The sequence below is a fragment of the Stylophora pistillata genome, chromosome 8 (genome assembly GCF_964205215.1).
Source record: "Stylophora pistillata chromosome 8, jaStyPist1.2, whole genome shotgun sequence".
Taxonomy (NCBI): Eukaryota; Metazoa; Cnidaria; class Anthozoa; order Scleractinia; family Pocilloporidae; genus Stylophora; species Stylophora pistillata.
In genome coordinates, this window is record NC_142526.1 from 27,200,822 (window position 1) to 27,216,397 (window position 15,576).

The 15,576-nt window shown below is 39.0% G+C and overlaps 1 pseudogene; it reads right to left on the reverse strand.

Annotated features, from left to right (window-relative positions):
* Positions 1–1,231: 1,231 nt before the first annotated feature.
* Positions 1,232–15,217, reverse strand: LOC148725704 (uncharacterized; annotated as a pseudogene).
* Between the last annotated feature and the right edge of the window lie 359 nt (positions 15,218–15,576).

Below are 15,576 nucleotides of genomic sequence, written 5' to 3' on the forward strand. Positions count from 1 at the left end.
TTCCAACGACGATCAATCATCGAAGATTTACCTCTGTTCCGTTTTAAAATGTCACGGAAAGTCAAATTGTAAGTGAATGCGAATATGTGTTTTGGAGTTTTCAGTCTGCTTGTTTGTTTTCTGTAATGGCGTGTGTAATCGGTTATTCTTCCACCGAAAAGCTGAAGTCAATGAGACTCTTTCTACCTAGACACAAGGAGATTTAATGTGACTTTTATTCATCGAATTCCTGCGTTTCTGCCGTGAAATTTACGACAAAAGTGTATTTTAGGATTTTGAAGTGGCGCTGAATAAAATTCTTTCTTAGCCTAAACTTATAAATTCGTTTGTATCTGGTGCATGTCAAACCCATGTGTAGCTTAAAGGTCAAACAGGGATTGTCACTCACTAAATTGGCTCGCCATCAAGTCTTGTGATCGCCTTCGTAAGAAATTTGTTGTTGTTGTTGTTGTTGTCGTTGTTAAGTCCGCGTTTTACTAGTCCGCGTTTTACTAGTCCGCGTTTTACTAGTCCTCGTTTTACTAGTCCGCGTTTTACTAGTCCGCGTTTTACTAGTCCGCGTTTTACTAGTCCGCGTTTTACTAGTCCGCGTTTTACTAGTCCGCGTTTTACTAGTCCGCGTTTTACTAGTCCGCGTTTTACTAGTCCGTGTTTTACCAGTCCGCGCTTTACTAGTCCACGTTTTACTAGTCCAGTCCTGTCCAGTCCAGTCCAGTCCACGTCATACCATATGCTCTAAATTTTCTTCCGCACCTACAGCTTGTCACAAATGTCAATAATTCGCAACCGTACATTGGCTAAATAATACGTTATACCTGTCAGAATTGAAAAGTCACTGTTTTTCCGATCTGCCTAACTTCGCGGCTGTCAAACTATTCAAACCTTTTCACGGATGAGTGCTATCAATCCAGGTATTTTCCTCGGACGGGCACTATCCATCCGGGTATTTTCCGCGGGCGGGCACTCTGGGCTGATAGTGTCTCTCCACGGATGAACACTATCGCGTCACGTGATCGATTTAAACCAATAAGAACCGGAGAAAATTTAGTGGTGAACTATAAGGACTGATAGTGTCTCTCCACGGATGAACACTATCGCGTCACGTGATCAATTTAAACCAATATGAATCGGAGAAAATTTAGTGGTGAACTATAAACACTGATAGAAGCATGCAAGCTTATAAGCCATTACACATCTCCCGATGGGATACAGCATGACAAAAGCAGTTGATTTAAGAAGTGTTGAAGACCTAAAAACTCGAAGTGTTGAAATAAGTCCTCTACAACCAATATATGTTTTAAAATATAATACGATCCTTTCCTAGGACACGTGCACCTCTTTCTTAGTTTTTGCCATAAATGGAAGCCTCTTTGATGATGAGTGTCATTTGAGGGTTTTTCTACGGACGTACAACGTCAGACCAATACCTGGTCTTGGGCTGTTACAGACTGGCTCATAGAGAGTATCCACGCCAAAACTGTCGACGTTAGAATACGCAGAATTATGACACATACCATGTCCGAGACTTAGGGTTGACCAACAATCACAGTTATTGTCATCCAGCAGCACCGACTTGACTCCATTCTGCGCACGGTTCATGAATGCACGTTGAACATGAGGCGGCTCGTTACCTTCCAGAACTTCTGGATTCCGCGCAGGTATGCTGTCTATGCTATCCCCATGGTCAACCTCCAGGTGATCATGAAAGGCCCGCTAAGCTGCACTGGGAACTGGAGCTTTAGAACTGAAACTCCACTTGTACGTGGTGCCCTCTGAGTCAATTGCAAGTATTTCAGTTGCATCTGGTTCAGCGTCTGCAGGGAGTCGACCAAAGCAGTACGGATCACGTGGCAAGAGTAGCGGACGCTGAGCTGAGCGGACGCATATTTCTCGCTCTGTGTGATTTTATTCTATTAAGTTTCCCTAATTATGGCTGGTAAAGGAAACCAACTAAAAAAAGAAAATCAGCAGTTAAGGAATGAAATTGAAGATCTCAAGAAGCAACTGGATAAATTAACTGAGGAAATTGGACATCGACGTGAAGAAATCAATCATGATGCTGGCATCGAACATGGCGGCGACACTGTGGGCAAAGAACGATCAGTTGAGTTTGTTTCAGCTCAATGCGATGATTTTGAAGCGTTTAAAAAGTACGCATCGAAAGAACTGAAGCGTTTAAGCTCAAGGCTAAATGTAATTTCTGATACTTGCGATAGAATCTCGCAGTCAATTGATGGCTTCGAAATGTACAGCTACCAATTTAACATCAAAGTTATCGGTTTACCGTTGCTGGCAGCGAAAGAGACGACCGAGCAGACAGCTAACCTGTGTCTTCAACTATTTCATCAGATGGGAGTGTGTGACGAATCCGCGCCACAAAGGTGGGTGCCCCCTAACATAAACAAAACACAGAACATAAACGAGCCCGAGAACACACGCCACAGTACAACTAAACGTAGGCCTAGAGATATTTATTATGCTAATAACAACAATAAAGCGACTAACAATAACGATAATACAATGATCTAATTAATTTACAGGAATACGCTAACTTAAACTACAGTACACTAAAACTATTTACAAGATTATTACTATTAAGATAAAAAAAATGTTTTTTTTTTTTAGTTCAGTTCGGTTGGGTTTCACCTTACGCCCGTGTTCTTATCTTGTCCCCAAATCACCACGCTCCACCAACAAACGACTGACAAACCAAATTCACAATTCACAAACCGAACTCACGTTTAACCCAGCTAAACGTAGAAGTTTCCAACCTCACGTAATTCGGTCTTCGCTCAGATCTTTCTTGACTCAGTTGTCTTCACTGGCTTACTGTCTAACAGAAGATAATCTTCTCCTTTTCCTTCAAGTTCTGCGCTTTAATTTCTTCGGCCAGCTTCTCGGCACACATGTGCTCCCCGACAAATGGATCTTTTGTCGTGTAAAGGAACGGTTTTGCTGAATGACTCTTCAGTGATTAAAACGTGCTCTGATCCGAACGAGTCTTGGTAACTTTCAAACCTTCACCGCCGGTGACCTTCTCTCAAAACAAAACCACCCCGTATCAAACCACCCAAATCCTTAAATACACATGGACGCAAGGTGCCCGAAAAGAATGAAGAAAACTATTTGATATACACAATAAAGGTTAATTACACAACAGTTTACACAAGTGAAGAATAAAAATTACGTAACAGATACAAATAATCACGAACTACACTGATCCTAAGAGAATAAAAAAAATAATTTACATTTAATAAATAAATTCCTAACACTTCCATGACACCTCCCCCCTTAAATAGCTATTTTTTTGGGGACATGGAAACACAAAAAATAGTGCTTAATTAAAGATTACATTAATATACTGTAGAGCAATATGAGGTATTTACGCCCTACTAAGGGCATCTACGTTACAATTTTGCTTACCACTCTTATGTTCTATTTTCATGTCGTACTCCTGTAAGGTAATGCTCCACCTTAATAGTTTCCTACTCTTGTCGCGAACCTGATTTAACCACACAAGGGGATTGTGATCCGTTTGCAGCTTAAAAGTGCGGCCATATAAATAATAGCGAAATAGCTCTACAGCCCAAACAATTCCTAAACATTCTTTTTCTGTGGTAGACAACTTTTCCTCTCTAGGCTGTAACTTTCTACTAGCATATGCTATGGGGTGTTCCTCCCCGTCCTGATCTTTCTGACTTAAGATGGCCCCAAGACCTCTATTTGACGCATCTACTTGCAAAATGAACTCGTCATTCCAGTGTGGTGGCCTCAAAACAGGGGGAGTCTGCATTGCAACTTTCAAATCCTGAAAAGCTGATTCATGATTAGTACTCCATTGAACCTTAGAGGGATTTTTACCCTTAGTGAGGTCGGTAAGGACAGCAGCCCGTTCCGAAAAATTTGGGATAAATTTCCTATAATACCCGATTAAGCCAAGAAAAGATCTTACCTGCTTCTTAGTTTCTGGTCTGGGATATTCTTTAATGGCTTGAACCAAAGCTGTGCGGGGCTGAATTCTATCACCTCCAACTCTGTGACCAACAAAATCGACCGTTGACATCGCGATCTTACATTTGGACGGCCTAGCATTCAGTTTGCACTCTCGTAAACGTTGTAAAACCTGTTGGAGCTCAAAAAGGTGTTGGGGAAAAGATGTTGACGTGTCAACCTCGACATCATCAATGTAGGCATCTGCAAAATCTAACCCCTGCAAGACTTTCTCAGACATCATCCTCTGAAAGGATGCTGGAGCTGTTTTCATACCAAATGGCATAACTAAGAACTCATACAAGCCTTTGGTAGTAATAAATGCGGACTTTTCGATGGTAGAGGTCTCCAAGGGAATCTGCCAGTAACCTTTTGTGAGATCAATTGTACTAATGTACTTAGCAGAGGCAATCTTCTCAATCATACGTTCCATGGAGGGAATAGGATAAGCATCCATCTTTGTGACAGAATTCATTTTTCTGTAATCAACACACAGTCGTATTGTACCATCTGGTTTGGGAACAATGACAACAGGGGCCGCCCATGGACTAGTAGAATGGCGTATTATACCCATTTCCAGCATATTTTCAATCTCTTTGTTAACCTCCTCCTCAAGTTTTTGAGGGACCTTATAAGGGGCGCACCTAATGGGTGGGGAATCACCCGTGTCGATTTTATGCACCGCTACATTGGTTAAATTTGGTTTTCCTGAAAATACATCAGAATACTCATGTAGCAAGTTTTTTACCTGTCGTCTTTGATCTTCTGTCAAATTATCAGAGATCACTACATCTTTACAAGTCTCATCGTGACCAAATGGGAAAACGTTGCTTTCGTGCGGCAGTGGCATCTCTGGGGACTCCGCCATTACTAAAGCAGCCATTTCATCACGGCTCTGCCATTTGCTAAGCAAATTAATGTGATAAGTGCGATGCTGTTTGTACATCTTGCCTGTATCAAGCTCATAATTCAATCCGTCCTCTAGTGCTCTAGTGACTTTGAAGGGTCCTTGCCATCTCATTTCTAATTTACTCCCAGGGGTGGGAAGCAAAACTAAGGCTTTGTCTCCAACTTCTAAGTGTCGTTTTGAACTATGAATATCATACAACCGTTTCTGCTTACCTTGGGCTTGCTTCAAGTTTTCTTGAACAACTTGTTGCATCGTTGCAAGTCTTCTTCGGATCTCAAGGACATGAGTTATCAGATTGTCTTCTAAAGATGATCCTTCCGACCAAGTCTCCTTGATAACGGCGAGGGGTCCTCTCACCGTATGTCCATAAAGTAATTCAAAGGGCGAGTAACCAGTGGACTCACAAGGAATCTCTCTTGTTCCATTATGTTCTTCGGGAAGATATTTACGGTGCATCAGGAGGTCGTTAGTGAAGAAGTACCCATCCGATTCTTGTGGTGCCATTTTGGATGATTCCTTGCGTACTTTCTCGAGAGTCACGTCTGACTTCTGATCCGCTATCAGCTGGTTTCTGTCTCTATCTAGGATGTTTACTGGAGGTTTAACTTTACTAGGTTCTATTATCAAAGTATCACTCTCAGGATTCTTCTTACTTGTCTCTTCCTGTACCATGCCCTCAAATAACCTTTGCAAATCTCCTTCCTCTGGAGCTTCAGGCTTTATTTCTTTCTTCGCTAAACTCTTGACGGCGAGTGAATTTTCCCTGTCAATTAGCTCGTCTGCTTTCAATTGGGCTTCTTGTAATGCTTTCTGTCTCCTAGTCATCACGAAGGCCTCATCTCCACCAATGTCATCAGCTAGAACATTTCTCTCCCATTGGTCCAAAACATTTTGTCTCGACAGTGTTCTTCCAAAAGACGACCTGCCAAGTAAGCAATCTACGGGTAGCCTCTCCAACACTCCTACTAATTCTACGTGTTTACCTTCTTTGCTGTCAAATTCAACGTTTGCAAGTGGGACTGTAAGACGTTCTCCCGCAGCTGTTAATACTGTGATATTCTCCCCTGTGAAGGCTGTATTGTTTACATATCTTTTCTGGACTAGAGTCCTAGTACAACCAGAATCAATGACCATTTCTGCAATTTTCCCGTTTATTTTACCTCTAACATTGCAAGGAGGGAACTGAGATTGTTCTGACGTTAGGGGTGTCATACACAGGAGGTATCCCTGTGAAGGCTTCCCACGGCCCTTTCCACAGTTGAACGACATGTGACCTGGTTTACCACATCTGTAACATTTAATTTCAGGCCTCGTGGTTCTACGGGCTGGAGGGGAGGATGGTTTGGAGGGTCTTACATGGTATTGGTCTTGTTTCTGTTCAGACAATAAGTTATCCGCCTTAACATCTGGCCTCTTCTTTTTCCCAAATTTCTCATAACTAGCGGTTGACATATACTTACCATCAACAAGTGGCCCTTTCCTAGATTGAACATGTAAATTAGCAAGGTTGCCAAGTTCTTCAGCAGTTTTGGGCTTTTGCTCCTTTAACCAAGCTCTAAGCTCAGGACTTACAGCATCAAGAAGTCGCTCCATCAATACCTGTTCAATTATCTTATCCGCATCACCAGTAGCCTCGGCAACAGCTATCCAGCGGCTGAGATACCTTCGGGTTCTGTTTCCCCACTGGACGAAGTCCTCGTCGGGCTTTTTCTCTGAGGTTCGAAACCTATATCTATAGTGATCTGCGGTTAACTGGTAGGCTTTAATAATGCTTGCCTTACTCTCGTGGTAATCCTGGCATGCAGGGTCTGGGATTTCTAAATAAATAGACTTAGCCTTTTCAGTGAGCTTGGGTACTAAATTACCAACCCATTCCCCCTCGGGTAAGAATTGCGCCCTTGCAGTCATTTCAAAAATCCGGAAAAAATCATCTATATCTTCACTCTCCCTCATTTCCCTGATTTTGATAAACTTGGGCCTTTTAACCTCATTGTCACTTACCTGTTTCCTTTCAAACTCCCTTATAGCAAATTCTTCCTTTTCAGCTCTAAGGTTTCTGAGTCTCTCCTCCTCTCGTACCAAACGCCTTTCTTCTTCTTGGGCTTTTTGAGTTTCAAACTCCCTTCTCTCCCTCTCTAATTCCCTTTCAGCCTGACGCCTTTCTCTCTCCACCTCCCTTTCTAACTCCCTCATTTCTCTGTGTTCCTGACTAATTCTCTTCCGCAGTTCTAACATCTGCAGCTCACGCTCTTGTAACTGTAATCTCTGCTCAAAACTAAGACCAGTCTCCAAAGTTTCCTCCGCAAGGTTTTCTTCTGGAGCATCGAAACTCTGACCTATGCGATCTGAAGTTCTGAGTTTGCTCGCTAGAGTCTTAACACCATCCTTAGGAGAAAAATGAATACCTCGTTTGATAGCCTCAGCTCTAAGATCTTTAAGGACCCAGGAATCATAGCCGATCGCTGCAGTAGCCATATTAAATAATCGTATACTATTACCTTGCGTGTCTCCTGTTGAGCTGTTTATGTAAACTGTTAAGGAGCGATCCCACTCCTGACACCAAAAATATGTGACGAATCCGCGCCACAAAGGTGGGTGCCCCCTAACATAAACAAAACACAGAACATAAACGAGCCCGAGAACACACGCCACAGTACAACTAAACGTAGGCCTAGAGATATTTATTATGCTAATAACAACAATAAAGCGACTAACAATAACGATAATACAATGATCTAATTAATTTACAGGAATACGCTAACTTAAACTACAGTACACTAAAACTATTTACAAGATTATTACTATTAAGATAAAAAAAATGTTTTTTTTTTTTAGTTCAGTTCGGTTGGGTTTCACCTTACGCCCGTGTTCTTATCTTGTCCCCAAATCACCACGCTCCACCAACAAACGACTGACAAACCAAATTCACAATTCACAAACCGAACTCACGTTTAACCCAGCTAAACGTAGAAGTTTCCAACCTCACGTAATTCGGTCTTCGCTCAGATCTTTCTTGACTCAGTTGTCTTCACTGGCTTACTGTCTAACAGAAGATAATCTTCTCCTTTTCCTTCAAGTTCTGCGCTTTAATTTCTTCGGCCAGCTTCTCGGCACACATGTGCTCCCCGACAAATGGATCTTTTGTCGTGTAAAGGAACGGTTTTGCTGAATGACTCTTCAGTGATTAAAACGTGCTCTGATCCGAACGAGTCTTGGTAACTTTCAAACCTTCACCGCCGGTGACCTTCTCTCAAAACAAAACCACCCCGTATCAAACCACCCAAATCCTTAAATACACATGGACGCAAGGTGCCCGAAAAGAATGAAGAAAACTATTTGATATACACAATAAAGGTTAATTACACAACAGTTTACACAAGTGAAGAATAAAAATTACGTAACAGATACAAATAATCACGAACTACACTGATCCTAAGAGAATAAAAAAAATAATTTACATTTAATAAATAAATTCCTAACACTTCCATGACAGAGTGAAAGATGTTTCGATAAATGACATTGACATTGCCCACCGAGTTCCATCAAGGAATCCCTCGAATCGACCAGACGCAATAGTTTGTAAATTTGTTAGAAGGATGGTAAAGGAAAAAATCATGGCGTCTAGGAAGACAATAAGGAACATAACAGCACAGCAACTAGGATTTTCTTCAGAGATTGATGTGAGTCACCTCAATATTTACGATCATCTGACACCTCGTCTACAAACCCTTCTGTATGAGGCAAAGAAGTTCAAAGAAGCCAACAGCTTCAAATTCTGCTGGGCGAAAAATGGTTCCGTATTTCTCAGGAAATCAGAGAATTCACCGATCCGCAAATTTGCAAATATGGAGGACCTAAACGCATTTACCCAAGGATAGAGATAAGTAACGCAGTGACAATATTATTGCTAGTTTTTAATATCTCACCTATGATATGATTTCAAACGCGCTTTAGATGCAAAAGCGAACCAGAAGATACAAAGAACAGGACCGAAATAGAAAACTCTTTCTTAAAGAACTTCCATATTATAACTTCACTGGCAACTTAACTCTCTACCACGGGCAATTTAACAACTCTCTGATCCAAAATCAGCTACCAACTAAGAGACAACTCGAAAACCTAAATGGTTTGCATGATCTTGATCTTTTCAGACTAAACTCAAATCTTGATGACAGTTTAAATACCAACAATAACTTATTCAATCAACAAATCTACAGCCGTTATTATTCTCCGTATAATTTTAATAAAAACCTAAATACCCAAATAAGAGACGTGATGGAAACGAGCTTTTCGATTTTTCATAACAATATCATCAGTTTAATTAAATCACAATCTCGAAAAACTCCAAACCAACTACTTATCAGAAATGGATTTTCAGTTTGATACTATTGGACTTACAGAAACGAAAATAACTAAAACGACTGTTAATATTAGCTTTGAAATTCCAGGTTACACTTTTGAATACGTAGCCACACCATTGGCGTCAGGAGGCGTCGCGCTTTTTATCAATGAAGACCTTAATTACACAGTGCTTGAAAGGGTCTCTTGCGAGGCGTTTCAAGCATTGTGGATAGAAATTTCCCATGAGAAACAAAAAAATGTCATATGTGGAATAATTTATCGTCAACACAACTCCCCAGATCAATTCATTGAATATTTTAATGATACAATCGAAAAACTGGCTTCCACTGGGAAAACACTTTATTTAATGGGTGACTTTAACCTATGTCTTTTAAAGACGGAATCATCTTCATATAGTCAGGATTTCCTACTGGCCCTACAAAGTTTTTATCTTGTTCCAACTATTGACAAACCAACACGCGTACGTAATAACTCAGCCTCTCTTATTGATAATATTTTCGTTAATAATCCTGATCAAGTTCTAATTAGTGGAAACATTATTACCGATGTCTCTGATCATTTTTCTCAATTTTGTATTTTGAAATCTAAGCGAGACAAACCTATCAAGAAAACAATTAAAAAACGCGACTTCTCTCAATTCTCCTATGAGGAATTTAAAAATGATTTGTCCGCGATCGACTGGGATGCTATTATTGCCTCAAAAACAAATAATATTGATGAACTATTCTCATCTTTCTACAGAAAATTAAATTCAGTCGTGAATAACCATGCGCCTGTTAAAATTTTATCCAAACGTAAAATTAAACAACTTGCAAAACCGTGGATAACAAAAGGAATAAGGACATCAATAAAAATAAAGAACAAGCTATATGTTAATGGAATACATAGTAAATATAAACATTATAGAAATAAAATTACAAACCTTATTCGTTTGAGTAAAAAACGTTATTACTATGATTTCTTTGAGAAAAATACAAATAATATGAAAAAGACGTGGAAAGCAATAAATGAATTAATAAATAACCAAAGGACAAAAAGCAGAGTGTTAACGAAGCTGAAAGACCCAAGCAATAACAATCAAATAACACAAAATCCTTCCAGATTACCAAATATTCTAAATAAACATTTTGCAAATGTAGGTAATTTACTAGCAAGTAAATTGCCAAAGAAAGATAACTATATGAGTTATCTTGGTAAATTGAAATCACCTGATTCTTCTTTCTTTTTCAAACCCATTACACCAGAAGAAGTTAAACAGGAAATATTATCCCTACCAAATAATAAATCCTGTGGCTTATACTCCTGCCCTACACAACTGCTTAAATCTTCTTGCAATATCATATCTCCAGTTCTTTCTTATATTTTCAATTTATCTGTTATCCTTGGTGTCTATCCTTCAAAACTTAAGATTTCTAAAATAACGCCAATATATAAAAGTGACGACGAGACCGACCCTTCAAACTATCGACCAATATCTCTTTTGTCTAATTTTAATAGGATTTTTGAAAAACTTTTGTACTTCCGGATGAAGGAATTTATTGACAAAAACAACCTATTGTACTCCTCACAGTATGGCTTTCGCAAGTCACATTCCACAGAGCATGCAGTACTTGATATTGTCGAAGATATACTACGTAATATGGATAAACGGTACTTCTCATGCGGTGTCTTTATTGACCTGAAAAAGGCATTTGATACGGTCAATCATGAAATATTACTCGATAAATTGAACTTTTACGGTTTCCGTGGATTGATAAATGACTGGTTTCAATCATATTTAAAAAATAGAACACAAACAATTCAGATTGGAGAGCATTTATCAACAAAACTTATCTCCCCCTGTGGTGTCCCCCAGGGATCAGTCCTTGGACCTCTTCTATTTTTACTTTACATAAATGACATTCACCTTTGTTCTGATAAACTAAAATTTTATCTCTTTGCGGATGATACTAATATACTTTATGCTGATAAGAATCTTAAGGCGATCGAGCAAACGGTTAATCTAGAGTTGAATAACGTACATGACTGGTTAACTACAAATAGGTTGACATTGAATACAAAAAAATCAAATTTCTTAATTTTTCGTCCTCATCAGAAAAAAATGCATTTTTCTCCACAAATAGGTATTTTAGATTGTGAGACAAACCGAAGAGTTAGTTTAGAGCAAAAAAGTTATATCAAATATCTAGGCGTTTTAATTGATCAAAATTTGTCATGGAAAAACCATGTTGACTCTGTTATCGTAAAAGTAAGTAAAACAATAGGGATGATTGCAAAGCTGAGGTACTTTGTTCCCTCTACTATCCTTGTAAATATTTACAATTCATTAATTCTACCTTATATAACTTATGGACTCCTTGCCTGGGGCAATGCGTCAAATGCTTATTTAAACAAGATTTTAGTTCTTCAAAAGCGAGTTTTTGCGCTTAATCTATTTCACCGATCGAAGAGAGCATGCCATCCCTTTATTTGCCAAAGCAAAAATTCTGCCTGTTACGTTCCTATATTATGAAGCCGTAAGTAAACTTATGTTTGACGTGCACAACCAGAGGGCTCCCATTAATATTTTGAAACTATTTACTAAAACATCTCATATTCATACCTACAATACTCGATCATCCAAATCGCAGCTCTTTAGTACAAAGTACTCTAGACTTAACCTACAAAAAAAGGCTTTCTCGCGTGTTGGTGTCAAAATTTGGAATAAGATACCGAAAGAATTCAAAACGTTATCAAAACATTCCTTTAATAAACAAATTAAAACGTCTTTATTTCAGATACTAGATAATGAAGATTCTTATCTTGATGTTGAAAAGATCTCCTCTAAACTTAAGGACTGCATAATTAAAACAAATTGATCCGATTGCTTTCAGTACTAATGTATTTGCTTCTATACTTTATTGAACAACTATTGATGTATTTGCCAGCTATGCTTCTTTTTATAATTTAACAATATCTAATTATTTAGTTTTTAATTTTCTTTATATATTGTAAATAATGTTTGTTGATGATTGACCCGCCTCGAATAGCAAATTTGCTATCTGCGGGTCAACAAAATCTAAATTATTTTGTAAGAAAAAGAAAAATAAAGTGTGTGTAAAAGTGTAAGGCTTACAATGACCAAATTCGTAAGCTAGGACGTCTTTTTCATCTGACGGCCACGTGGTACCAAAGTCATACCACCAGAAGGCTGTCCAGTCTCCATCAATGGACGGAAGAACTCGACCTATGAGTGCAAACAATGAAATACGCTGAAAAAAAACCTTGATTGTCTACCCTCAAGTTATGACTCGCATGGCTTTCAGATTTCTGTCGTTAATCCTGCTTGTATTGATAAGCCACTTTTAAGTTCAGAGGTCATGTGGTCAAAAACGAATCATGAAACACGATCCGGGACAATGCGGTTAAATTCTTCTCTTGATGAGAAACTTGAACCTTTCTACCTCACCTTCTTCACAGTTTTCCAAAACGTTGTACTCGCCAAGGGCAACGACATGAATAACCATTCCTTTGGAAGTCTGGGATACATTTCCCCCCCTTTAAACATAGCTCATTGTCGCAAGTGGGTCTCTGCAGTAAAGACAGGCAAATAATGTATAACAAGAAACTAGTGATGTTACAGGCTGGAATCCCAACAGTTCAGTCTTCAAAATCTACTTAGTTCGCTAATTTATTGCTACAGCATTAACAGAAGTAGGCTTACAAGAAGGTTAATTTAATTTTATCAATAGAGTTGATACTGTATATATTGGCCATTGTAAAGAGTTTCAAAGCAGACGTTTCGATCGTTAGCCCTTTGTAAGAGCGAAGGAAGGATACGTCGGGAGATAAATAAAAAAAACTTAAGACATGGAAACCAGTTACCTAGATTGCAAAGCAAACCAGAAACAAATTCCTTCTGAAACACCTGTTCCCAGTTGATCACTGTCGTGCAAAACAAACTTTTGTCTTCGTTTCATAGATAATAGGTTTGTCCGTGAAGAGACACGTGATCTCATCAAATCATCACTACTTTGTAAAAACATTTATATCCTTTCGTGAGACGGTGATTCTCGATTTTTTGTCCGAGGAGTAAAAAGAAAATTCTCATTTGACGTGAAAACAAGCATGGATAAATATTGGGGACAGAAGCGAACAGTTTTCTGAAAGCGAAGCTGTGAACTTTTAGGGAGTAGAACTCATTTTCATGCCTGGCGGAGGATGTTGTGCTATTGTCTTTCATAATACAGGGCGCAGAATAAAACTTTGAAATAAAACAGATGTTAAATTTCAGAGAGACTTTTTAAAACAAAAAGACGATCTTAATGGCCCATGATAATTAAATCGCTGTGGGCCGTTAATTTCGGAAAAAAAGTATGGAGTGACTGAGTTCGTCCGAGACAAAAGTTTTGCGATTCTAGTGGAAAAGGTGTCTCATTTAATAACTAGGGCATCACTGCTATTGTATTTCAATTGTTTTACTCTAGTGACCCAATTTTAAAGCTTTTATCTTATCTTGAGAATTCCTCTTTCTTTTTGTTGAAAATTGGTAAACAAATTAAACATTAAAGCCATGCGTGTTAAAAGTCAAGCTAGAAATAATGGTTTTGAAAGATTAAAATTAACAAGTTTAGCCCGAAATTTAACCGCTCCTTGTGGTTCAAACTGCAGAAGTTAAGAATTCTTTCGACATGCGATGCTTTTTTAAAAAAAAAAATAGACGAAATGGTATATAAAATTCGCATCTGAGAAAAACTTACACGGTTTCGAAACCGATAGGCATGACGTTTTTCAAATAAGTACTTTCTACATTTCCTGAAAAGTCGTTAAGATGTTTAAAACTTGTTGATTATATTTTTACAATATTTTCGCCCACTTGGTGATTGGGAAAAAGTTCTTTGAGGTTTATAGTCGAGCACACTGTAGTGAAGTCATTTTTGGCAAGAGATTACAAACAGTTTATAATCTCTTGATGTTTGGTTGTCATTCAAAAGCTGAAAATGGGCACAACTTCCTCTTCCCTTTATCGAGAAATGTACAAATGTTTCATCGATTCTCATTTTTGTGGGAGAATCGTACTTGTTAGCCTCCAGTAGCTGACATTCGCGACCCCCATTTCCTCCATAACTCAGAGAGGTGCATCTTTCGTGAACCAAACATCTCTCTATGCATTCTGTGTACTCACTTGCGGTGCTGGACCGTAGATGCAGTCTTTGCTTTTCGTGGAACGGTAATTATTTATCGCCTGAAAGAAAAGGGGGGGAGGGTGGGAGGATTTTGGTTTTGTCACGATGAAATTTATCTCATCTCCATTTAGGCTACTCTTTTCTAATGATCCGATGCCTCTCCCTCGTTAGCAGACAATTGGCAGTTAATTTTCTATAGTCCCCCCCCCTTTATACTCGACGACTGATCCCCCTCTCTTCCCCCTAAAAACCACGTGATCCTCTCAAAATCCTCCGCTCTCTCCCCTCCCCCTACCCTTGCGATAAACCATGACAGGCCTAAACATCACACATTTCTACCCGACAGGATCGTCTCAAAAACCCAGATGAATTTTCCGCGTCCGTTTATCAATGGCACGTGGGAAGGCTTTTGGTGGGCGTTCGTCACCATGACCACGGTTGGGTGAGTAAAAAAGTAGGAAGATCTTTAATTTGTGTTTATTCCTAGATCTTCTATAACTCGCTATTTTCGCCAAAATCAACGATCATCATTAACGCTCATTAATTTATTTCGTGTTTTTCTGCTCTTGCTAATCTTAGATATCATATTTCATTTCAGTTATTTGTTGTTTCCGTTATGTTTTAAAAATATTATCTTAAGATAATTAGTCAATAGCAGACACTGTGATGGTGAGAACATACCTTTACTGTTTAGATATGGCGACCATGCACCCAAGTCGTTTTTAGCACGAATCTTTTGCATCGTCTGGATTCTGGTTGGAATAATCATCATTGCCATTTTCACCGCCATTGTAACAGCCTCGTTATCAGCCAGTATACAGCATCATTTCATTGTTTACGGCTCAGTGGTAAGACCTGAATTTCATACGATCAATGTCTTAATTAGCCACTTTCGAAGTTTAGAACAATTTTAAATTGAGATTTGAATTAATTCGGGAGAGCAATGGTTTTACTTCACTTCGTTCAATGATTGGTCTAGAAAACTCGCGCCACTCTCTCACTCAACCAATCAGATGCAACTGAAAATTAAAGTAATCGCGACTTAGTAACCAGCGTATACCCGCACTTTGAGGAGCGGAGATTGTGGATAAGGCGTGTAAACGTCTATACCTGCTAAGGGTTTTGAAACGGGCTAGATTCCCCCCGAAT